The following is a 25,483-nucleotide window of genomic DNA, read 5'->3' on the forward strand; positions in this document are numbered from 1 at the left end:
TCTTCTTTCCCAGCAAGGAGTTAGCCAGTGAAAAGCCATGGACTCTATGTGTTATATCCCTCCCAACTTCCTTTTCCTACCATGGTGGCAGACCTTGAATTGCCATTCTCCGCTGATCCCAAATAAACCCTTCTTTGCTTGAGAAACATCTACTGGTTTATCTGATTCAGATAAACAAGTCCAATTATCAAGTTACTCTTTTATGGATTCGGCATTTGGTGTGAATCTTTGGAATCTTTGCCTAAGCTAAGGTCACAAGATTTTTCTCTCATGATTTCTTCTAGAAGTTTTACAGTTTTAAGCTGCATACTTAAATCTATGATCCCTTTTTACACACAGTGTGTGGTAAGGATCAAAGTCTATTTTTTAAAAATATGGATATCCAATTGTTACAGCACCATTTACAAAAAGACTATCATTTCTTACTGAATGCCTTTATGTCTTTGTCAAAAATCAGTTATCCAAACTTTTGCATAGCAAATGAAGCTATAAGCAAGACAAAAAGACAACCCTCAGAATGGGATTGAAGCAACTAACAAAGGATTAGTCTCCAAAATACGCAAGAAGCTCATGCAGCTCAATATCAGAAAAACAAACAGCCCAATCAAAAACTGGGTGGAAGACCTAGACAGACATTTCTTCAAGAAGACATACAAATAGACAACAAATAAATGAAAAGATGTTCAACATTGCTCATTATTAGAGAAATGCAAATTAAAACTACAATGAGCTATCACCTCACACTGTTCGGAATGGTTATCATTAAAATTAAAAATCTACAAACAATAAATGCTAGAGAGGATGTGGAGAAAAGGGGAACCCTCTTGAACTGTTGGTAGGAATGCAATGTGATACTCACTATGAAGAGCAGTATATAGATTCCTTTAAAAAACTAGGAATACAACTACAATATGACCCAGCAATCCCACTACTCAGCATATACCTTGCAAAAACCATAATTCAAAAAGATACTTGTACCCCAATGTTCATTGCAGCACTATTTACAGTAGGCAGGATACAGAAACAACCTAGATGTCTATCAGCAAATGAAAGGATACAGAAATTATGCTACATGTTTACAATGGAATAGTACTCAGCCATAAAAAGGAATAAATTTGAGTTAGTTGTAGTGAGGTGAGGTGGATGAACCTCGACCCTGTTATACAGAGTGATGTAAGACAGAAAGGGGAAAAAAGCATTGTATATTAAAGCATATATGTGGAATCTAGAATAATGGTACTGATGAACCTATCTGCAGGGTAGGAATAGTGATGCGCACATAGCGAACAGACCTGTGGATACAGCAGGGGGAGGGAGAGGGTGGGAGGGAGGAACCGAGAGAGAGGAGTTGACACCACGTGCAAAATAGCTAGCAGGAGACAGCAGCATAGCACAGGGAGCTGAGCTCTGTGCTTTGTGATGACCTAGAGGGTGGGATTGGAGAAGGCGATGGCACCCCACTCCAGGACTCTTGCCTGGAAAATCCCATGGACGGAGGAGCCTGGAAGGCTGCAGTCCGTGGGGTCGCTGAGGGTCGGACAGGACTGAGCGACTTCACTTTCACTTTTCACTTTCATGCATTGGAGAAGGAAATGGCAACCCACTCCAGTGTTCTGGAGAATCCCAGGGACGGGGGAGCCTGGTGGGCTGCTGTCTATGGGGTCGCACAGAGTCGGACAGGACTGAAGCAACTTAGTAGTAGCAGTAGAGGGTGCGATGGGGTGGGAGGGAGCTCCAGAGGGAAGGGATATGTGTATACTTATGGCTGATTCAGTTTTACAGCAGAAACCAGCACAACACTGTAAAGAATTATCCTCCAATTAAAAACAATTAAAAAAAAACAGTTATTCAGATGTGTGCAGGCGTTATTTCTGGAGATACTATTCTGTTTCACACACTGCCTTGATAACTACTTGTAACACATCTTGAAATCAGAAAGTGTTAGCCCTGTAAATGTATTCTTTCTCAAAATTGTTTTGGATATTCTCAGTCCTCTGAATTTCTAAGTGAATTTTGGAATTTTCTGTTGGAAATTTTGGCTATTTATTGAATGTATAGATTAATTTGGGGAGAATTGATAAATTAACAACATGAGTTTTCCAACCCATGAACAAGGCAGCTTTTTATCTTCCTTCCCAATCTTCCTCTCATTTGTTTGTTTGTTTGTTTATGTGTGTATTTATTTTGCCTCATTGTAGTAGAGCTTGGATCTCAAATACAGTATTAAATACAGGTGATGAGAGTTAATATCATTCTATTGTTTCTGGTATTAGGAAGAGGGTATTCAGTCTTTCTCTATTAAGTATGATTTTAGCTATAGGTTTTCCAAAGGTGCCTTTTAGCAGATTGAGGAAATTCTTCCAATACAAGAATTTGGTGTGCTTCCCTTGTGGCTCAGCTGGTAAAGAATCCGCCTGCAATGTGTGAGACCTGGGTTCGATTCCTGGGTTGGGAAAATCTCCTGGAGAAGGCAAAGGCTACCCACTCCAGTATTCTGGCCTGGAGAATTCCTTGGACTATACAGTCCATGGGGTCACAAAAAGTCTGACACGACTGAGCAACTTTCATTCACTCACATGGTGCTATAAATATCCCCCTAAGTACTTCTTTAGTAGCAGTCCACAAATTTAGAATTGTGTTATTTAGTTTTCAAATATTCAGGGATTTTCAAAATATTTTTCTCCTATTGATTTCTAATTTAATTCTGTTGTAAACATAATGTGGGTCTGTGTGTCTGTGTCTGTGTGTGTAATCTCCATTTACTTTTGACTAGTATATAGTATGGTGCATTTTTTGGCATTTTCTGTATTCTTTTACTTTTAACTTATTTTAATCTTTAAAATATTTTTCTTGTAGATAGCAGCATATAATTCAGTCTTATTTTTTAAACCAATCTGATGAGCTGTGCTTTTAAATTAAGGCATTTAGGCATTTAATGTGATTATTGATGTGGTTAGGTTTAAGTCTACCTTTTGGCTCAGTTCAGTTCAGCCTCTCAGTCATGTCCAACTCCTTGCAACCCCATGGACTACAGCATGCCAGGCCTCCCTGTCCATCATCAACTCCTGGAGCTTGCTCAAACTCATGTCCACTGAGTCAGTGATGCCATCCAACTATCTCATCCTTGTCGTCCCCTTCTCCTCCTGCCTTCAATCTTTCCCAGCATCAGGGTCTTTTTCAATGAGTCAGTTCTTCACATCAGGTGGTCAAAGTATTGGAGATTCAGCTTCAGCATCAGTCCTTCCAATGAATATTCAGGATTGATTTCCTTTAGGATTGACTGGTTTGATCTCCTTGCAGTTCAAGGGACTCTCAAGAGTCTTCTCCAACACCACAGTTCAGAAGCATCAATTCCTTGGTGCTCAGCTTTCTTTGTAGTCCAACTCTCATATCCATACATGACTACTGGAAAAACCATAGCTTTGATGAGACAGATCTTTGTCAACAAAATAATGTCTCTGCTTTTTAATATGCTGTCCAGGATGGTCATAGTTTTTCTTCCAAGGAGCAAGCATCTTTTAATTTCATGACTGCAGTCACCATCTGCAGTGATTTTGAAGCCCAAGAAAACAGACTGTCACTGTTTCCATTGTTTCCCCATCTATTTGCCATGAAGTGATGAGACTAGATGCCATCTTCATTTTTTGAATATTGAGTTTTAAACCAGCCTTTTCACTCTCTTTTTTCACTTTTATCAAGAGGATCTTTAGTTCTTCTTCGTTTTCTATGCCATAAGGGTGGTGCCATCTGTGCATATGAGTTTATTGATATTTCTCTGGGCAGTCTTGATAACAGCTTGTGCTTCATCAAACCCAGCATTTCACATGATGTACTCTGCATAGAAGTTAAATAAGCAGGGTGACAATATACAGCCTTGACATACTCCTTTCCCAATTTGGAATCAATCTGTTGTTCCACGTCCAGTTCTAACTGTTGCTATTGACCTGCATACAGATTTCTCAGGAGGCAGGTCAGGTGGTCTGGTATTCCCATCTCTTTAAGAATTTTCCACAGTTTGTTGTGATCCACACACAAAGGCTTTGGTGTAGTCGATAAAGCAGAAGTAGATGTTTTTCTGGAACTCTTTTGCTTTTCTATGATCCAACAGATGTTGGCAATTTGATCTCTGTTTCCTCTGCCTTTACTAAATCCAGCTTGAACATCTGGAATTTCTCAGTTCACGTACTGTTGAAGCCTGGCTTGGAGAATTTTGAGCATTACTTTGCTAGCATGTGAGATGAGGGCAGTTGTGTGGTAGTTGAAACATTTTTTGGCATTGCCTTTCTTTGGGATTAGAATGAAAACTGACCTTTTCCTGTCCTGTGGCCACTGCTGAGTTTTCCAGATTGCTGGCATACTGACTGCAGCACTTTCACAGCATCATCTTTTAGGATTTGAAATAGCTCAACTTCAATTCCATAACCTCCACTAGCTTTGTTCATAGTGATGCTTCCTAAGGCCCACTTGACTTCACATCCCAGGATGTCTGGCTCTAGGTGAGTGATCACACCATCATGGTATGGTGACAGAATGATCTCTGTTCATTTCCAAGGCAAACCATTCAATATCACAGTAATCCAAGTCTATGCCCCAACCACTAATGCTGAAGAAGCTGAACGGTTCTATGTAGACCTACAAGACCTTCTAGAACTAACACCCAAACAAGATGTCCAAGTCAGAAGATATCTGGAGTAACAGGCAAGTTTGGCCTTGGAGTACAAAATGAAGCAGGGCAAAGGCTAACAGAGTTTTGCCAAGAGAATGCACTGGTCATAGAAACACCCTCTTCCCAAAACACAAGAGATGACTCTACACATCGACATCACCAGATGGTCAATACTGAAATCAGACTGATTATATTCTTTGTAGCCAAAGATGGAGAGGCTCTATACAGTCAGCAAAAACAAGACCAGGAGCTGACTGTGGCTCAGATCATGAACTCCTTATTGCAAAATTCAGTCTTAAATTGATGAAAGTAGGGGAAACCACTAAACCATTCAGGTATGACCTAAATCAAACCCCTTATGATTATACAATTATCCCTTTGTCTTGAAGTGACAAAGAGATTCAAGGGATTAGATTTGATAGACAGAGTGCCTAAAGAACTGTGGAAGGAGGTTTGTGACATTGTACAGGAGGCAGGGATCAAGACCATCTCCAAGGAAAATAAATGCAAAAAGGCAAAATGGTTGCCTGATGAGGCCTTACAAATAGCTGTGAAAAGAACAGAAGCAAAAGGCAAAGGAGAAAAGAAAGGATATACACATCTGAATGCAGAGTTCCGAAGAATAGCAAGGAGAGATAAGAAAGCCTTCCTCAGCGATCAAGGCAAAGAAATAGAAGAAAACAACAGAATGGGAAAGTCTAGAGATCTCTTCAAGAAAATTAGAGATACCAAGGGAACATTTCATGCAAAGATGGGCTCAATAAAGGACAGAAATGGCATGGACCTAACAGAAGCAAAAGATATTAAGAAGAGGTGGCAAGAATACACCGAAGAACTGTACAAAAAAGATCTTAATGACTTTCTGACTGTTTGTTTTGTATTTGTATCATTTGTTCTTTAATACCTTTAACCCCTTCTTGTTCTGACTTCTTTTGAATTCATAAAATGGTGATGATAGCAATAATGATGAGGAGGAGAAGAATTCCATTTTATCTCCTTTGCTGGTTTTTGGGTCTTTCCAGGTGGCACTAGTGGTAAAGAACCCATCTGCCAATGCAAGAGCTGTAAGGGATGTGGGTTCAGTCCCTGGGTTGGGAAGATCCCCTGGAGAAGGAAATGGCAACCCTCTCTAGTATTCTTGCCTGAAGAGTCCCATGGACAGACGAGCCTGGCAGGTTGCAGTCCATAGAGTCACAAAGAGCTGGGCATGACTGAAGGGATTTAGCATGCTGATTTATTACATATAACTCCTTGTTTTGTTGTTTTAGTGGTTGCCTTTCACTTATCACAGTCTACTTCCAAATCATATTATGGCAGGCTCCTTTGCCCATGGCATGAACACTGGAGTGGGTTGCCATTTCCTTCTCCTGGAGATCTTCCTGACCCAGGGATTGAACCCAGGTCTCCTGCATTGCAGGCAGACACCTTACTGTCTGAGCCACCAGGGAAATCTACAGCATGTTAAATATAAAACCTTATAATAGTGTACTTCCATTTCTCTACTCCCAGACTTTATGCTATTTTTGTCATATTTTGCCCATGCTTATTTTATCAACTCAAAAATACATTATGTCTATTATTTAAACAATTATTGTTTAAAGAGGATTTTAAAAGAAAAAAATTAATACATTTATTCATGTGGCACCATTTTCAGTGTTCTTTAAACCTTTGTGTGCATTCGGATTCCCATTCAGTATCATTTCTCTTCTGCCTAAAAGAGTTTCTTTAACATGGCCTCCTGGCAGTGAATTCTTTTAACTTCTGTACATCTAAAAAGTCTTTATTTTATTTTCATTTTTTAAAAGTTATTTTCACTAGTTATATAATGGTAGATTGACAGATTTTTTTTCAGTCCTTTAAAGATAATGCTCCACTGTCTTTTCACTTGCACTGTTTCCAATGAGAAATCTAGTATCAATTTCATCTTTTCCCTCAATACATAATACATCCTTTTTATCTGACTACTTCCAAGACATGTTTATGATTTGCCTTAAAGTCATTTTCTTGTTAAGACTATGCATTACATAGGATTGTTTTGCTTCCGTTTTGCTAATTCTAATCCCCAAATCACGTTGCTAATCATGTAGAATTGACCTAATTCAGAAAGCCACATGCATAACAACAAAGAAAGGGGTTACTTAACTCAGTATTTCAAAAGGACTTATATGACAAGAACTCATCCCATGGAAAGAAAACCACATATATTTGACCAGGTAATTTGGTCAGCTAGCCATTCTTGAAAGTAAAATTTTGATTACTCCTTTTTATATTTCCTCTGCAGTAGTTTAAAGACATCACTCCCAAATTTCCTTGACCTTCTTTCCACTAAGAAGTGAGACATATATCTTCTGTCCTTGAATCTGGATTTTGTAACTACTTGACTAATGGAATTCAGTAGAAGCAACACTGTGCCATTTTCTGAGCCCAGACTTTGAGACTCTATCACTTTTTACTTTCTCTCTGAGGATGCTTGTTCTTTGATTCCCAACTACTATGCCATAGGTGACCCCAAATTGCTGGAGACAAGCCCACATGGAGAGGTGGCTCATAGCCCAGCATCTTGAGAGCCTAGACTAGAAAGCCTAGACAAGTCTAGAAACTAGACTCCCAGAGAGACAGCTCCAGCCATAAGAATGACACATCTAAAGATGGACCTGCCCAAAGCTCGCTGTTTCAGCTAACATTACGTGGAAACAACGTCAACCTGTTAGTGTTTCAACAGCTAAACTGCTGGTAGTTGTTATTTTAAGCTTCTATGTCTTTAGATGATTGGATGCATAGGAATAGATAAACAGAACATCTTCTCTAAAAAAACTAAACCCTAAATCAATATCTCAGATAAGCAACCTCTGCTCTGATCCACTGAGGATCCACTCTGATCCAACTCTAGTCTTTTATATAATCCAAAGTGTCCTGTTCTGTTTTTCTTATGCACTAGGATAATCCTGTCATTCTAGAGAATTCATAGCTATTTGTATAAAGCACCTGTTCTTCAAGCATCTGTTTATGTTCCAAGTGTATTCTACTTAGAGCTTTTTAACTGATTTCTTCTGAAACTCTGATTCCCTCCATTACACTCTGCAACATACTGCATAACTGCTTGAAGTGGTAATCACTGTCTCTTGCTAGTCTTCTAACCTAACACACTAGGTTAGAAGAACACTTCTAACCAGACACATCCAACATCTGTCTTCTCCGCCTAAGCAACATTCTATTCACTGGATGCATTCCCTACCGACTTCAGCTGTTTAAATTCACATTTAGTATGGGAGTCTTTCTTTAAAACTTCCACCAATTCTTCAGCACTGAATCAGTTAAGGTTCGGTTAGGAAATCAAAACCACACCAGTTATTTGAATGTTGATGGTTTTTTTCTAGTCACTAAGTTGTGCCTGACTCTTTTGCAACCCCATGACTGTAATCACTGAGCCACCAGGGAAGCACCCATTATTTGAATAGAGAAAGTTTAATACATGTTAGTGCATATAAAGATCTTAAGTAGATAACTATTAGGGATCTCCAGAGACACGGAACTAAAATCTCTTAATGTGTAAACAAATTTTTATTAGTTTTATTTATTTATTTTATTGAAGTATAGTTGATTTACAATGTAAATAAATTTACAATGCAAATGAGAAGCCCAAGCCCCACAACTAGAGAGCAGCCCCCCACGACTAGAGAAAGCCCATGCAGCAGCAAAGACCCAGTGCAGCCAAAATAAAATAAAGTCAACAATAAAGATAAAGTCAACTGATTACAGATGTTCACCAAATCTACAATATATCCTCAACAACAATGCCTAGATTCGTGTTTCATTAAATAACTGGGCACTATAGCCAAGTTGACATATAAAACTAACCATCAAAATAACTAAAAGGATTCAAAGGGAACTGTAAAATCATAGAAGTTGCAACTGTTAAGATATAAGGATGCGAAGGGAAAAGGTTGGAATTATTAAAACTTAGTAGAGAGGTCCTGAGGAACTGAAACTCAGACCTCTTAGTAGGAAGCATTGCTCAGCCAGTGTTAAACGTCTGAGTTCAGAAAAGGGACACAGGGGACAGGGACCCAGATCTCTGTGGATGGGGCATGCACTAGCTATTGCTGGTATACCCAGGGAAGAGCAAAGAAGGCTGATTCTGCAGATGTTAGAAAAACCACCAACTGGATTCAGCTACTCCCACAAGAAGAAAATGCTTATGTTACGTTGAAGAAGTTTGCTGGGGTAATATTCATAAGAAATACAATCAGACAGGAAATCCTCAAGAATCACACAGCCAGGAAAAATCCATTTGTTCCTCCTTCAGCTTTGCAGTCTCCATCGAGTGACCTTATCAGGTGATCCAACTGGAAAAGCAAAATTGTGATTTTCAGAGTCTTAGTTCCAGGATCCTAGATGCTCAAGGTAACCAAGGCCACAGCACCAAGAAACAATGTTAGACACTCTGAGACTGGACACTTGCCCACTCTCCTGAACAAAATAAAGTTGTTTTCCCATTCAGAAAAAAAAGTCTGGGGTTGAGATACAATGGCGTAATAACTGATACAGGCCATATCTTTGACTATTCAGCATCCACAGCACTACAAAAATTTGAACCTTGATATAACCACAAAAAACCTTTTTGTTTACTCCTCAAAATGTAACTTTTCTTCATATAAACCAAGACGGTGTTGTCTTCTCCCCAAATTTAGACTTTTTTAAGTCCCGACTGTCATTACACCCGTCTCTGAGCAACATTCATTATTTCTCAAATTCAGTCACAATCTCATCTGAACATATGCTTCTTAAAAGCCAAATTGTAAGCTTCCAACAAAACATGTGAAAATAATAAGAAAGACAGAGAAGAATAAAATGGCTAGTGTACACAATTATATATACACGCATTCAGATAATAAGCAGGTCCATAACTGGTCATCAGGCCATATTGATATTTATAACTTCCTTCTTTCATATTGCATTTCATACTTCCTTTGTCTTCATCCAGTAGCTAAGATGGTTGAGGCTTTTCTTAATATAATGGAGTAATCTATCCTGCCTAAAAGGTCTGAATCATCACTGGTTATGGCTTTCACAGTGCAGTGGGAAAATGTTCATCTTCTATCAACTTTTACTGTTGGACGTAAAAATACAAAAAGCCACCCTGCATTTCAGATACAGTCTTCCCTGATCCCGCTGAGTGGCAGTACCCCAGTTTTCCTTTGGTAGTCAACACCAATCACTCCAGCCAGCAGGGTAACTCTTTCCTTTGCCTGTTGGTGGCCATCAGGTGGCCATCTCATCTTCCAAATCAGTGCAATAATGGGGCACGCCCTGGTAGAAGCATTTGTTTCTTGGGAATCAAGACTCCAAACCAGAAGAGCTCAAAGTCACAGGGACTGGAAGTAAAAAAAAAAAAAAAAAAAATCTGTGGGCAGACTCTGAGATTTAAAAGTGTGAGGAGCCATTATGCTTCCACCTCTAACTCCCAATCCCATGTAGTCCGGCTATGGGAAACACAGGACTATATATCTGTCTCTCATTCAAAATGTCATCTCCATTGTTTGAGGAAGAACCTCTGTCCTTTCAGAGTGTAATTTCTCAACTGGTACCATAACTGCAGTAGGTTATTGATCTTCTATCGGGCCAGCTGCTTCTGGGGGATGAGGTATGTATGTATGTGGTATAATCCCCAGAGCATGAACCCATTGCTGCAATTCTTTTGAAATGACTCTCTTGATCAGAAGTAACGTTGTGTATAGTACACCATATTTTGTAATCACAGATGGTGCTGACAGAAGATTTTTGGGCAGAAAAGCAAATATGTACTTAGAATACATGTCTCCTCCAGGGAGGAAATTTTTTTCTCCTTTCCATGACAGAAGGGGTGCAATGTAGTCAACTTGCCCCTAGGGGCTGCCCCTTGGAAAATGGAGCCACATCAGGAGCTTAGTTTAATTGGCAAGTTAGGCACTCAGCAGCATTGACAGAAGCCCTGATTAGGGTGAGTCTATGTTGTTGAGCTCACATAGAAGTCCCCATCCCTGCCACTGTACTCGCTTGGTACTCAGATCCATTAAGCCAGCACTAGAGTAGCTGGGTGGCGGGTAGGATGGGGGGAGTCCTAACTGAAAGACACAGGGTGGGTCATTTTGTGCCCCTTCAATCAAGGGACTCTGAGTCTGGAATGGCCTGAGGTCTGTAAACTGAACGAGAGGCCATTCAAGTCAGGTTTTGGTCACTAGGCCTTTTGGGGGCTTCCCGGGGGCTCAGACAGTAAAGAATCTGCCTGCAATGCGGGACACCTAGGTTCTACCGCTGGGTGAGGAAGATCCCTTGGAGGAGGGCATGGCAACCCACTCCAGTATTCTTGCCTGGAGAATCCCATGGACAGAGGAGGCTGGTGGGCTGTAGCCCATGGGGTCACAGAGAGTCGGACACGACTGAACGACTAAGCACGCACACACACAGGCTTTTGGTATAGATCAAACCACATTTTAGTAGGCTGTCACCTTTTCATTCCCAGATGTGTTATGATCAACTAGTCCCACTAAAAATCCCTAGGTTTCACATTAGAGATTGTCACTATGCCCCTGCTGCTTGTCAGGATAAGTATGCTCTTGTCTCTGGTGGTTGAATTCTGTTATTTGGACTCTGCTATAAGGAAGCTCCATCCCTCCCAGTCAAAATGGAGCCTGAGTCAGTGGAGGCATCTTTCATCTCTACATCTGGCTTAGAAAAAGCAGCCACTGTGGAGTTTTTCAGAGATGCAAGTGTTACCATCAGCAATGTATTTTTCAGTGTCTTAATGAACTGTCCTCTGGGCCCTCAGGTTGATAGAGGTGGGGGGTAGGTGTGTGGATAGCGTATGATAAAGTCACTTCATCATTCCTGTCTCTCTAAGCCTTGAATGTTTTTCTCGGCATCTTGTCAGGGAAATCCTAGCATTCCAGCCTTATTAAGGATATGCCACTACTGAGTCTAAAAGGTTCAGTCAGCCAACCAAGAAAATTTTAGCGGTATTTCCAGTTGCAAGGGCTAATGCATTAAATCCAGAATATTTAACAAATGTAACCAATAAATTTGATCTGGTAAAGTGCTGTATTCTATCATCCTTAGTCTAGCATCCTTAGGATATACTCCTACATATATTTTCCGGGTTTCTTCCAATATACATTACAAAATCTTGCCACTTCCTGTGGTATACCAACTATTTCTTCCTGAGTCAGGTTTTGTACTCATCTCCTCTAGGCAGAGCTGTGATCTGACGCTAATTCTGAGTCCAGGGGCCGTAAAGTGTGGTTGAGATGGGTCTTGAGAGGAATGGGCATCCCCTTGAAGGATATTGCTCTCAGATAAAATTGTGGTAAGTTTTCCAAAAGCACAGATGAGATGGTTGAGTCCATATATGGCAATTGCAGAGCTACAATTCACCATTCACTGATTAATCTGAGGAAATTCCCATCAATCTCATTAGAACTGAAGAAACACATCTTATAAGTCACTTTAGTGGAAAGGTATCCTTCTCACCACCGCCATCCCACTGCCACGGCTACTGGCTGTCTTTGGTCTGTGTGGGTCTCACGTCCTGTGCAGGGCCTGCTATGGTGCCATCTGGTGGCAAATGTTTTTACAACCCCATATTCCCAGGCTGCTATAACTGGTGAAGAGGTCACAGGTTCGCCTTTTCTGGTGAGTCTCCTAAAACTACATAGATGCCCAGAAGTTGGCATTGGGTGCGCTGCAGACTTTCTCAGAGGCAGGCTGACAAATGAAATCATCTTTTGAATTCCCCGCCAGAGTTGAAGACTGGACAGAGGAATGCCCTGCTTAGCTTAGCTTAGCACAGTCTTCCTTCGAGGCTGGACTGAAGCGAGGACCCGGCAGGAAAAAAAGCCGCGGCGCCCAGGCCCACAGACGGCATCTCCAGAGACTGATGCCCACCTACCATCCCCCACTCAGGACCAAGCGTAACTGACCTCACAGCTGACAAAGCCTACTACGGCGGGGATCACGCGGGAGACTGTGGGGAACGTTATCCCGCCTTCCTTGCCAGGAGAGCCGTCCTAAGATGTGAACTAGCTGAAGTGATGGAGAAAGGAAAGGGAGAGGCAGGTGAGCCAGCCCCGAGGGTGCTCCAGGCCCTCTCTCCACCGTTCCTTCAGGTGCCCGGGGCTGCAGACGGCAGCACCCACGGGCTCACCTCGAGGGACACACGCCGACACACAGAAAGGCTGCTGTCTGGGACGAGAGAGCAGCTTTGCTCGCTCCCTCTAGACGACTTACTTCTGGGTTCGTGAGGACCTGTGCGAGTTTGCTTCCAGAGCCTTCTGCCTCCCCTCCTGTCTTCCGGGCTCCTCGCGGCTCCTCATCTGCAGGCCCGCGCCCTCAGCCTTCCCTTGTGCAGCAGCGCCTCCCGCGTCTGCAGCCTCCCAGACGCCTCGGCCCAGCCCTCGTTCCTGTCCTACAAGGCGTCCTCCGTGTCCAGGGGCCAGAGGCCCCGGCTGCTGCCGGCACTAGGCCGGACCACCAAGCCCCACCAGGGAAGGCGCTTTTGCCCTCGTCGCTGCAGCTTTTTATTTCCTGAGTTTTAACCCGCGCTGAGTGCTCTGGCGATGGAAGCCTCTCTGGGCTCCTTGCCCGCTCCCCCCGACGCTTGCTCAAGTGCAAAGCTCTGCTTGCTTAGTCTTTCACTAAGCACACTCACATACACTCAGACATTCACAAGGAAGGGCCTTCTCACCGCTCCCTGATTTACTGAATCCTATCCTTCCCTCAAGGTCGCAAATACTGTGTGCGCGGCACCACATTAGTCTGTATCCACTTTTCTGGCCTGAAATCAGGAACAGAGGGCATTATATACTGAATTTGTTCATTTAATTCAGAACTTTAAAATCTGCCCCCAGCTCCACATTTTTTTACATCATCTCCTTAATAGCAAAAATGTTTGCTTTGCCATCACATTATAAATTACAATTCAATTGACTACCTCAACATCTTTTTAGTATATATTTATTTCTATGTAGCTGCCTCATTTCGATGGTTCTTCTCTCCTGCCTCCTAAAATACATATATATTTTGCACCACTCCTGTATTCCACAAAGTACTAAAACCTGTGAATTCTGTGGCAAACAAAATAGGTCCCTGCCTTCATGGATTCAGGCTCCCAGAAAAGACAGATATAACTCAAGTAAACACAAGTCAATGTATGATTGCAGACTGTGTTTAGTGGTTTGAGATAAGGATGCCAAGAAAAATAGAAGGGAGCCTATTTTTAGATTATGAGATCAGAAAACATCTGAGGAAGTGGTGTAATAAAGTTAAAACACCATGAAAGAAGAGCCAGCCAAGGAGAATGGAGAGGAGGAAAGGTCCAAGTAGAAGAAACAGCATGTGTGAAGGCCCTACAGAGGAAGGAGTCTGGCGCGTTAGCAGAAAGGACAGCCAGGTAGTTATGTGTCTGCAGTGGGTTGGGGATAATACGTGGCGGCTGAATCTGCACAGACTAGTTCTCAAAAGCCATGGTGAGGAAACTGAATGTATTCTACACACCATACGAAGCCATAAATCATTTTAAGCAAGGACATGTGATCTAATTTACTAGCAGACCATTGGGTAATATATGGGGAATGGCTTGGAATGGTTGAGAGTGAAAGACAAAGGCAAGTTCACAGACTGGCGATGGTCCTGATGAGAAATGATAGTGAAATTTCAGAGGTGGAACTACAGGACTTGATGATGATATGTACTTACTCTTAATTTATCCTTATTGTTCTGGAACACATTTTTACCAGTTTGTTCAAGGAGTGTCTTGCTGCTAAGTCGATTCAGTCATGTCCGACTCTGTGCGACCCCATAGATGGCAGCCCACCAGGCTCCCCCGTCCCTGGGATTCTCCAGGCAAGAACACTGGAGTGGGTTGCCATTTCCTTCTCCAATGCAAGAAAGTGAAAAGTGAAAGTGAAGTCACTCAGTCGCAACCCCATAGACCGCAGCCTTCCAGGCTCCTCCATCCATGGGATTTTCCAGGCAAGAGTACTGGAGTGGGGTGCCATTGCCTTCTCCAAGGAGTGTCCTAGGAACTTTATTTTAAGACTAAATATACTATGAACATCAGTTTGCCCAAGAATTCTTGAGTCACACAACCTTTCCTCCACAATTCAAGGAAGTAATTCCCCTGTGTCATAGCATTTAGGGGCTTCCCAGGGTGGGGAGCTAGGGGTAGAGAACACACCTGCCAACGCAGGAGACATAAGAGACTCGAATTTGATCCCCGGGTGGGGAAGATCCCCTGGAGGAAGGCATGGCAGCCCACTCCAGTATTCTTGCCTGGAGAATCCCATGGACAGAGGAGCCTGGCGGGCTACAGTCCATGGGGTCGCAGAGAGTCAGACACGACTGAAGCGACTTGGCACACGCAGCACATAGATCGGGTTTAGAGTTAGGAGTTAGAAGGAGAAATCTGAGGCATACTTATTTATAGGATTTTGGTAATCTTTTAGATTTAGATCAAGAGCAGTTCGTTTATTAATCTACCCCCCGATGATGTTATTTAGCTTGCCCAGCATGTATTCCCCTTTCTTCTGGAATCCACAAGCACCTTATCCTGTGGGAACCTGTCTCTCCCTCACTTGCGGTCCTTGTAGGTCCTAGACAGATCTGAACATCCCCTCATTCTAGGAAGGAGAGTGTGCAACCAATGAAACTAATGCAACAGCCCTTCTCAGGCACCTGCATTGATTCAAGAGTGAGTACAAGACTCAAGCCAGACCAGAATCAGTGAGGATTAACCCAAGGTTAATGTCACAAGTATTAGAAATACACACCTTTTTCTTCCCGTTGGGCTTGGAAACCTAGAAGAATATAGGAGCAAAAGGGAGCCACCCCGTGGGAACAAAGTACCCAAGAAAGAAGCTAATCTAGAGGAAAACCAGAGCTGGAGAGACAGATTCCTGGTGAACCTGTGGGCTTCATTATATAAGCCAATAAAATCCCTTCTTTCATTTAAGCCAGTTTGAGCTGGGACCCTAACACAAAGCAAAGATTCTTAATTAATACCATAAGCAGGCTCAGTTTCAAAAACAAAATGTTACTGAAGGTTAATAAGTGTTCTACATATGGCTTCTGCTACAAATTATTCTGTAAATTATTTTAGTAACTCCTGTTACTTGTGGGTTAGCTCTTTGATATCTGTCTTTCGCAATTATTCTATTCTTTCATTTTCATTTCTTTATCTTTTTCTTCTGTGTTCTAGGAAATTTATCTTGAGTTGATCTTTTACTCACTAACTTAGTTTCCTGCAGTGTCCATTTGTAACTCGTGGCTTCCATTTTACAGTTTAATTCAATAACCATGTTTTTCAGCCTAATAGTATTTTTTCCGCTTGGATTGTTTCCTTTTCGTAATGGTTTAATCTAGTCACAGAGATGTAAATTTTTTAAAGCATCTAGCATATGATACTTTTGATAAGTAAACAAAAAGTGAGTGAAATTATCATTCATTTCCCTGATCAATTATTTCTTATCATATTATTTAACTTCCCTTAGACTCTTTGTCTTTATAGCACCTATCATCTGAAAAAATATATCTGTATATATATGTATATGTATATATATATATGAAAAAATATATATATATGAAAAATATATATATATATATGAAAAATATATATGTATATTGCCCAGGACCTTGAACAATGGCTACCATAAACTGACACTCAACAATTCAACAGTTTATTTCAATGGAAATAAATTATGTACATGCATTAACTTGTTCACAGTATCCTTGAGAAAGTAAATGAGCACGAAAAGATACATAAAAATCCAAAATAGCTAATTGAGAACTATCAGAAAAGCATAAATGATTAAGAGCTAAATGAATCGTAAGAATACAAGTGTACTCTAGAATCAGAACCAGGTGTGGGCAGGGACATCAGTTGGGGCTTGAATGATCAGAACAATGTCCACAGACAAGCTCAGGATTGAGTGCAGCTCTGAGGAAGGGGTGTGATTTGGAAAGGAAAGAGGCTGGTGGAGTCTTCTTCCCAAGAGCCTCCCCTGGGACTCAGATCACCCCACCCACAGCAGTCAGTACCCATTCAGTCCTTCAAGGGCACGGTTACTTTTCCTATGATATAATGGAATTTCAGGGCCCAAATAGAGAATTTTAGGTGGAAAAAATCCCAGCACATCTTCTTCTCCTCCACCCCCCAGTGAAGATTCAGAAAGCAAACAAGGAGCCTGGTTGAGGGGGTTTCTTTGGCAGTTTGCTCTATTATTTGATTCCTGAGTCATTGCATCAAGCATCTCTAATCAGGAACACCATTTGAAAAAAAAAAAAAAACAGAGTATAATTGCTTTACAATGTTGTGTTAGTTTCTGTTGAACGACAGCTATATGGATACATACATCCCCTCCCTCCTGGACCTCCCTCCCACCCAACCCCTAATCCCACCCCTGTAGGTCATCCCAGAGCCCCGAGCTGAGCTCCCTGTGCTATACAGCAACTTCCCACTCGATATTTATTTTACACACGGTGGTGTATATGTGTCAGTCCTAATTCATCCTACCCTCCCCTTCCCTCCTCCCTGTGACGACATGTCCATTCTCTATGTCTGCATCTTTATTCCTACCCTGAAAGTAGGTTTAGCTGTACCATTTTTCTAGATTCCAGATCTAGAAAAATATATGCACATACATGCGTTAATATATATTTGTTTTCCTCTTTGTCTTACTTCACTCTGTATGACAGACTCTAAGGTCCATCCACATCTCTACAGCCCAGTTTCGTTCCTTCTCGTGGCTAAGCTATATTCCACTGTGTGTATGTACTACATGTTTATTCGTTCCTCTGTCAGTGGACATTTAGGTTACTTGCATAAATAGTATCACAACAAACACAGGTACCTGTGCCTCTCTATGTTGTGACTTTCTCAAGGTACACCAGATCTCTTCCTGGCTGAGTTGTCCCTGGAAAGATGATGACATCAGAAAGAGCTTGTTATTGAGACGAAAGATGCAGCGTATGGTTCGAGTGATGCACCCTCGGGGAGACTTCATGTGCTCTAATTCCTTCCATCGCTAGTCACTCTCGGTTTCTCACTACCCATTTGATTATGATGAACCCAACCTGGGGCTTACATCTGGGTAAAGAATCTATGGAGGTGTAGAAAACACAAAAGTCAAGAACACTTGAAATGGTTAACACGGAAGCTGTGGGGTGCCTGTGTTAGGAAGGACTTCAGGGTTCATTTGTCCAGCTCTTCCAGCACAGGTTCTCTAAACCATGGCTCAAACAGAAGTCGACCAACGTGGTTCTGTGACTTCCAGGGCCTGGGAGCCCACATCCTACAAAGTCATCCACAAAGTCAGCAGGCCAGTGTTATTAGCAAGCAACCCATGTTTAAACGTAATGAAAATTAATATATGTACAATATCCGAATGCATCAAACCCTTCTGGGTTGTACACAGCTAGATATATCCCTGGGTTGCCTTATAGGAGAAATGAGAGGTGAGGCTTTTCTGAGCTACCTGCCATGTAATGGTGGGGATGGAAAGGAAAAGACAAAGATGGTGCAAGGAAAGTACAGATGACTTGATATTGCAATATTCAAGCTGGACTGATTTTCTCTTTCACCTTCCTGGAGTGTCTTCCAGTCCCTGGAGCAGCGCCAGGCCAGCCGCTTCTCCAGAATCCAGGGAGCTTCACTCAGATTCCTAAGTACTAGCCCTGAAAACCTGAATTTAGTAGATCTGGGATGAGGTCTGGACGATGTTTTAAAGCTTCAGATTGTTTGGAAGTGCATCCAGGTTGAAACTGACTTCCTTGGAGAGCTCTGACCTCTATTATCCCTGATAATAAAAAGTAAAACCCCAAATACTACAATCCCTAAAATTCATGCAAGCAGGTAGCTCTTACCTCCTCTGGCAGTGTTTTTTGAAGTCATACTTTTTAATCACCTAGAGCCAGTCGACTAATACTTTCCTGCTCCCCCCAGTCGCAGCCAAGCCCCGAAGCATCACCTGAAGCCTGTGTCTGGGCCCCTGCATCTCAGCTTGCCCTCCACTGCAGGCCAAGATGCTGACAGGAACAAAAATGACTTGTTTTTGAGAATAAAGCTGTGACTGAGATGACGCACATGGGTTCATGGAGGGAGACTCTCACATCCGACGCACCTTCCTCCATCCACAGAGTCACGTTGCTACTGTAACCACATCACTAATTCCGAAAGACCTGGACTCCTACACAAGCCTACAGGTCAATGCCTGTGACTGGGGAAGGAACCTGGAAGCCATCCAGCCCCAAGTTCCTGGCACCTCAAATTTTCTCCACACTAATGGCTAAAGCCCATGGGTGTAACCATGTCACCGAAGGCTGTGTTCTCTATTTATAAAATCTTTGGGGTGCTTGTTTAGAAAGACAGATTCTTGGGCTTCACCAAAAATAAAAAAATCTGAATATCTGGGTTAGAGGCAGAAAACCTGCCTTCTGAACAAGCAGGAGCAGGTAATTCTGACTGAAGCTGATTTTGAACTTCACCCATTCAGGACTAAATGCCTAAAAAGGAAATGTATATGAAAACAGTGACAATTTCCCCCACCCTCCCAAAGCCATTGCTCCATCTCTTCTTGAGATCTGGGCCAGGTCCCCTATTTTTTTTTTTTTTTTACATTTTTCTCACCTTCCTGCCCATTCTTATTCTCAAGAAAAGTTCTAATCTGCCAGAAAATTGGTCTTTTTTTTTTAAAGTGAGCAGTTCACTTTGCCTGGAGTCCAGCTCTATCCATCTGGGCAGAGGGCACAGGGCAAGAAAATAGGCCTAGTGAGCAGAAACACACAGGAAGGAAAGGATGGTGTTGGAAGAAAAGCCTAGGCTTGGAACTTGCTTATGTAAAGTAAAAAAAAAAAAAAAATCCATACCCCATTATATCATTCAGAATTGAAGTATTAAGTGATGATTCACTCGCTAAATTCTTTCACAGTGAAGTGGGTTGTGGAATCGAAAGGTCCGAGTTTAGTCATTGGTCCATCACGTACTGGCTGTGTGACCTTGGGCAAATTACTGAACCTCTCTGAGATTTAGTTCTCTTACCTGTAAAGTGGGCTTGATCATGTAATAGCACCACTATCGTTTTCCTGCAATAACATGTTTAAAGTGCCTGACATAGGCTGTGGCACACGATAGGCAGTCCAACAACACGAGATACCGTTAGTAATGTAACTCTGTAAGATGGTCCTTCCACACTTCCCTCCTCTTGCTCCTCCTCACTTACTCTAGGCTCTAGCCAACCTGAGTGGCTTACTCTTCCCAAAGGCTCTGATCAGTCATGGGCTTCAGAGCCGAACAGGTTTGATCTAATCCCATCTCCATCACCAGCCCGTGAGCTGATTGACCTTTCAATGGTTCAGTCTCCTCCTCTGGGAATAGCAGTCCCCTCGGACAAGATCACAGTGCTCTGGTAAGGCATATGGAGCTCGGCCCTTGCCATTCTCCTCTCCTCTCCTTCCCTCCAGGCTCCCGAGTTTGCCTGTCTCCCTCCTTGATGAGTTTGCTCATACTGCTTCTTCCACCTGTAATGCCCTTTCCTCATGTTCTGCTGTCGGAATTCTTCCCAAAGTCATCTTTATACTACACAACCCTGATAGATGAGATGCTGAGATAAACCACCCCTCACCAACAAACACAGTAAGTCACAAAGAGAAAGACAAATACCGTATATTAACACATCTGTATGGGACTTAGAAAGATGGTACCGACGATCCTACCAGCAGGACAGCAAAGGAGACACAGACGAAAGGAACAGACCTTTGCGCTCAGTGGGAGAAGGCGAGGGTGGGAAGACTTGAACGAATAGCACTGGAACATATGTAAGAGAGATGACCAGTGCAAGTTCGAGGCTTGAAGCAAGGCACCCAAAGCCGGGGCTCTGGGACAACCCAGAGGAATAGAGTGGGGAGGGATGTGGGAGGAGGTTCAGGAGGTGGGGGATACATGTTTACCCATGGCCGATGCCTGTTGATATATTGCAAAAACCATCACAATATTGTAAAGTATCCTCCAATTAAAATTAATTAATTTTTTTAACAAACAGTATTTATTGAGAGCCTATTGGTTGTCAGGTACAGTTACTAGGGCCTAGGGATACAGAGATGATTGAGACTTAGTCAACAAATTCAGCTGACTTAACATAAGAACAAAAGGCTATAATATAGGTAGTAACAGAGGTAAGTCTAAACTGCTGAGAGAATACAGAAGGGGGAGCTCTTGGGTCAAATGGGCTGGGGAAGTCTCCACACTGACAAGGACCTTTGGGCTTGACCTGGAACAGGAGTATTTGACAGGAACAGGATATTTGACAGACAGAGATGAGGGGAAAAGTTGTCTACAAGTGTCCTGGAGACCCAAACATCGGAGTTAGCAAGACAGCCAACACAGCTGGAGGTTAACTTGGAGTTGGGAGGGGATGGAGGCAGAGCTGGAAAGGTGGAAGGGGCCCAGGGTGTGACTTTGACCATGGAACTGTCTCGAGAAGTTGGCCATGAGCCACCTTTGCCCAGGTATCTTGGGATAAGGGAGAACACCCCTCAGGTCCCATGAAGAACAGCATCCCAGGACAGGAGCAGTTTCTAGAGAACTTTTTGTCTTTTCGGATATTTTGGCCACCTGATGCGAAGAGATAACTCATTGGAAAAGGCCCTGATGCTGGGAAAGATTGAAGGCAGGAGGAGAAGGGGACAACAGAGGATGAGATGGTTGGATGGCATCACCGACTCAATGGACATGAATTTAAGTAAGCTGTGGGAGCTGGTGATGGACAGGGAGGCCTGGCGTGCTGCAGTCCATGGGGTGCAAAGAGTCAGACAGGACTTAGCGACTGGGCTGAACTGAGGGGTCATGGACTATAGGGTTATAAGACATGTGAATATGGCAGCCCCCAGTTCTGCTGGCTTTAAAAAAAAAAAAGAAAAACTACAAATGAACAGCTTTTCTTTTGATCTCTTGAAATTCAATTGCAAGATTTAGAAAATCTCACTACATTCACCAGGGAATAAAAGTGGGAAAATTTAGTGCTTTCTGAGGAAGGTTGCAATTTGGGAGTGAAAACTTCTTCTCATCATCCAGCCTTCTTTCTCTGAGCCAGAGGTCAGCAATCCCAAGGCCAGTGTAATGCTTCATCCTGGGGCCTTCTAGAATATGTTCCTGGCCTAGAGTTATTGCTGGTCTCCAGGCTCTGCCAGGTCCCATGCCAGAATCAGCCAACATCCTTGCCCTCCTGTTGCCAGGGCAACTGGCCGTTGATACATACCTATCACCTCCTTGGTTCGGCATACAAGGCTAGGCAAGGTCTCTGGCTAACTTCATCATTCTCTTACCCATGTTCCTTGTGCTCCATAAACACTGAACGTCTCACCATATTCCAGAACCAGCAGCTCCTTCTTTTGTTTTTTAATTGAAGTATAGTTTATTTACAATGTTGTGTTCGTTTCAGGTGTACAGCAAAGTGATCCAGATACATATTCTTTTTCAGATTCTTTGCCCTTATAGGTTATTACATAATATTGAGTATAGTTCCCTGTGCTATACAGTAGGTCCTTGTTGGTTATCTATTTTATATATCGTAGTGTGTAGATGAGGGCTTCCCTGGTAAAGAATCTGCCTGCAATGCATGAGACCCCAGTTCAATTCCTGTGTTGGGAAGATCCCCTGGAGAAGGGATAGGCTGCCCACTCCAGTATTCATGGGCTTCCCTGGTGGCTCAGATGGTAAAGAATCTGCCTTCAAAGCAGGAGATGCTGGAGACATGGGTTCGACTCCTGGGTCTGGAAGATCCCCTGGAGAAAGGCTTGGCAGCCCCCTCCAGTACTCTTGCCTGGAGAACCACATGGACAGAGGAGCCTGGCGGGCTGCAGCCCGTGGGGTCACAAGAGTTGGACAGGACTGAGAGACTGAGCGCTAAGCACCAGTGTGTATATGTTAATCCCAAATCCTAATTTATCCCTCTCCCCCCATTCCCCTTTCGTAATCGTAAGTCTGTTTTCTATGTCTGAGGGTCTATTGTTGTTTTGTAGATAAGCTTATTTCTGTCATTTTTTTAGACTCCACATATAAATGATATCACGTGATGTTTGTTTCTGCCTGGCTTCCTTCACTTAGCGTGACAGTCTCTAGGTCCGTCCATGTTGCTGCAAATGGCATTATTTCAACCTGTTTGGGCTGAGCAATGTCCATTACACGTGTATACACACGCCACATCTTCTTTGCCCACTCGTCCATCAGTGGGCATCTCGGCTGCCCCCATGTCTTGGCTGTCATGACTAGCGCTGCAGTGAACACAGGATGCATGCAGCTTTTCAAACTGTAGCTTTCTCTGGAACAGCATCCATTCCATAATGCTTAAAATCTTTTTTTGCATCAGCCTATCTGGAAGGGTTTTATCACTGTCAGCTCCCTTCTTTTTCCCTGCCCCCAATCCCCTCAACACACACACACACACACACACACACACACACACACCTCTCCCTGGCATACTCCTACTCACTCTGCAAGTTCAGTCACGTGTCCGCTTCTCAGTGAAACCTCCCTCAGTTCCCTCCTTCTACCCCGGGTGGTAAATCACTCTCTCTTTGAAGTCTGACAGCACTTCTCCTTCATCCTTTGACAGCACCGTCCTGTCACCCAGGAATGTATCCGATGATTTGTCTGAGACCCCTGAGGAACGTGGGCTCCTCAAGGCAGTGCCAGGGATTTACACATCTCTGCCTGGGCACTGTGCCTGGCCTAGTTTGCTGATGCTCTCCACTTACTTGGAAGCTCCATGGGGTGAGAACTCTCTTTGTCTTGTTTGGAGCTGTAGCTTCTGTGCATCCAGGGCAGTGCCTAGTATCCAGAAGGCGCTCAATAAAATTTGGTTGTATGAGCTGATTGATTGAATGAATTGAATTGAATCAACTCAACACAGTGCAGCGAAATAAATGACTTGGCCAAGTTACTTCAGCCTCTTAAAAACTTTTAATTTCAGTACCTGCCCAGGTTTTCTGCACAAGCTGTGAGGTATATAAAGATAAAAGAGAAGCTTAGTGATACATGGGATGGGGGATAAGATGTTTGTAAAAGCAATACTCACACAAGGTAGGAAACAATACGTGCCATAGAAGGGGGCAAGTAAAGTGCCATGGGAACTCAGGAGAGAGAAGCTTCTTCCATCAGCTGGGCAGGGGTCTTCGTGGAGGCCGAGCTGTTTGACTTGGGGAACCAAGTAACGTAACGTCTTCCCAGTGTGTTGTGACCCTGGAAGCCACATGACCTGGGTCCCCTGGATGTAGCTGATCGGAGGGTGGCCACATGCAGTATCTCCCAAAGCCAGGATGGAGCCTTCAGAGCACTGACCAGACAAATACTAAAGGGCTGAAGACAAGTCATCTGCAGAGCTGTGTAGCTGTAGCCTCTTCTCAGAGGCACAGAGACAGCTGGTCTGGGGAGAGAGCAATATGCATGGGCAGCGAGGAAAGCAGAAAGGGGTAGCCGGGTGACCTCGCCGAGCGAAAGGCAGAGGCCTGCTTTCTGGCGGCTTCAGCTCCTGGTTCCCGCCCTCGGGGACGGGCAGCCGCTCCTGCCCTTGGGTATTCTGAGACAGCCCAGGCGCCCTACAATAAACACCCCTGTTTTTTTGTTTCAGCCAACCAGACTGTGCCACCGTGGCCAACACATTTTGGAGATGTCTTTGTAGGTGTGCAGAAATGGGCCACTGCCAGGGTGGGGCTACTGGAGAAGGGGTGTGAGTGGAGAGCTTACTGACCTTCACTTCACTCCACATTCCCTCACTTCCCTCAGCATCTCCTGTCCAGGGATCCCCCGGTTCTAAACCTACCCAGCAGCCCAGCAGCCAGAGACTGGCGTGGCCCAGGCAAAGCCCTTCCCGGCAATGTACAGGTACCTGGACGTGCAGTCTTTCAAATCTCTAGAATAAACTGGGTACCCCATGTCCCAGACATGGACTCTACATCCGAGATCCCTATAACAGAAGTGACTCACCCCATGGAACAGAGTGCAGAGGTTTATGCACACACGCAAGCTTACACACATCCACAGGTGTCCATGGTGAGGACATATAGACTCGTACGTAAGTGCTCCCTCTGTGTCTTCTTGTAATCCTATGAGAACACTCAAATGCCTACCTACGGAGAAAAATCGTAGAGAGTCATCATCACAAAGAAAGTAGACTCAGCTCCCAGCCTCCGGTGGCTTTGAGGTCTGCAAAAGTGTTCACACAGCAACCTCTTTACAAAAACTTAACCCAGCTACTCAGAGGCGAATCACACCTTCAATCAAGGTTCATACTGTGTGGGAGGGCTCCACGAGGAAAAGAGGGGTCTGCGGTATTTCTCAGGGAGGTTGTGGGACTCTGACATTTGGCTAAGCGGGTGACAGAGGGGCACAGTCAGGTTTGATAGGGTCCTGAGGCATATACAATTGGAGGGAGTGCTCTCTTTAAGGAAAAAAAGAAAAAAATATATATATATATATATAATTACTAATATAAACTAGGTCCGGAGCTTTGAAAAGGGCCAGTGCAAGTGGGAGACCCTGAAGCCTTCAGAAAAGGCAGAAGCTCAAACTTAAACTTCTTTCCTTTCTTCCGTCCTTGTCACCTCCATACCAACTGAAGTCCCCAGAGGACTGTGGTTCCACGAAGGTAGCACTTACATCATGAAAGTGAAGCCTGGAACAAGACCCCTGCAGGCCAGAGAGGTGAGCCCGGGGGAGACACCACGCCAGGTGAAGAGCATCAGAAAGGCCACTGGAGAGGGAGGGAAAGGAGCTATCCCCGCCCTTCTTGCCTC

Source organism: Oryx dammah, unplaced genomic scaffold, assembly GCF_014754425.2.
Source record: "Oryx dammah isolate SB20612 unplaced genomic scaffold, SCBI_Odam_1.1 HiC_scaffold_21, whole genome shotgun sequence".
In the NCBI taxonomy this organism is placed as follows: domain Eukaryota; kingdom Metazoa; phylum Chordata; class Mammalia; order Artiodactyla; family Bovidae; genus Oryx; species Oryx dammah.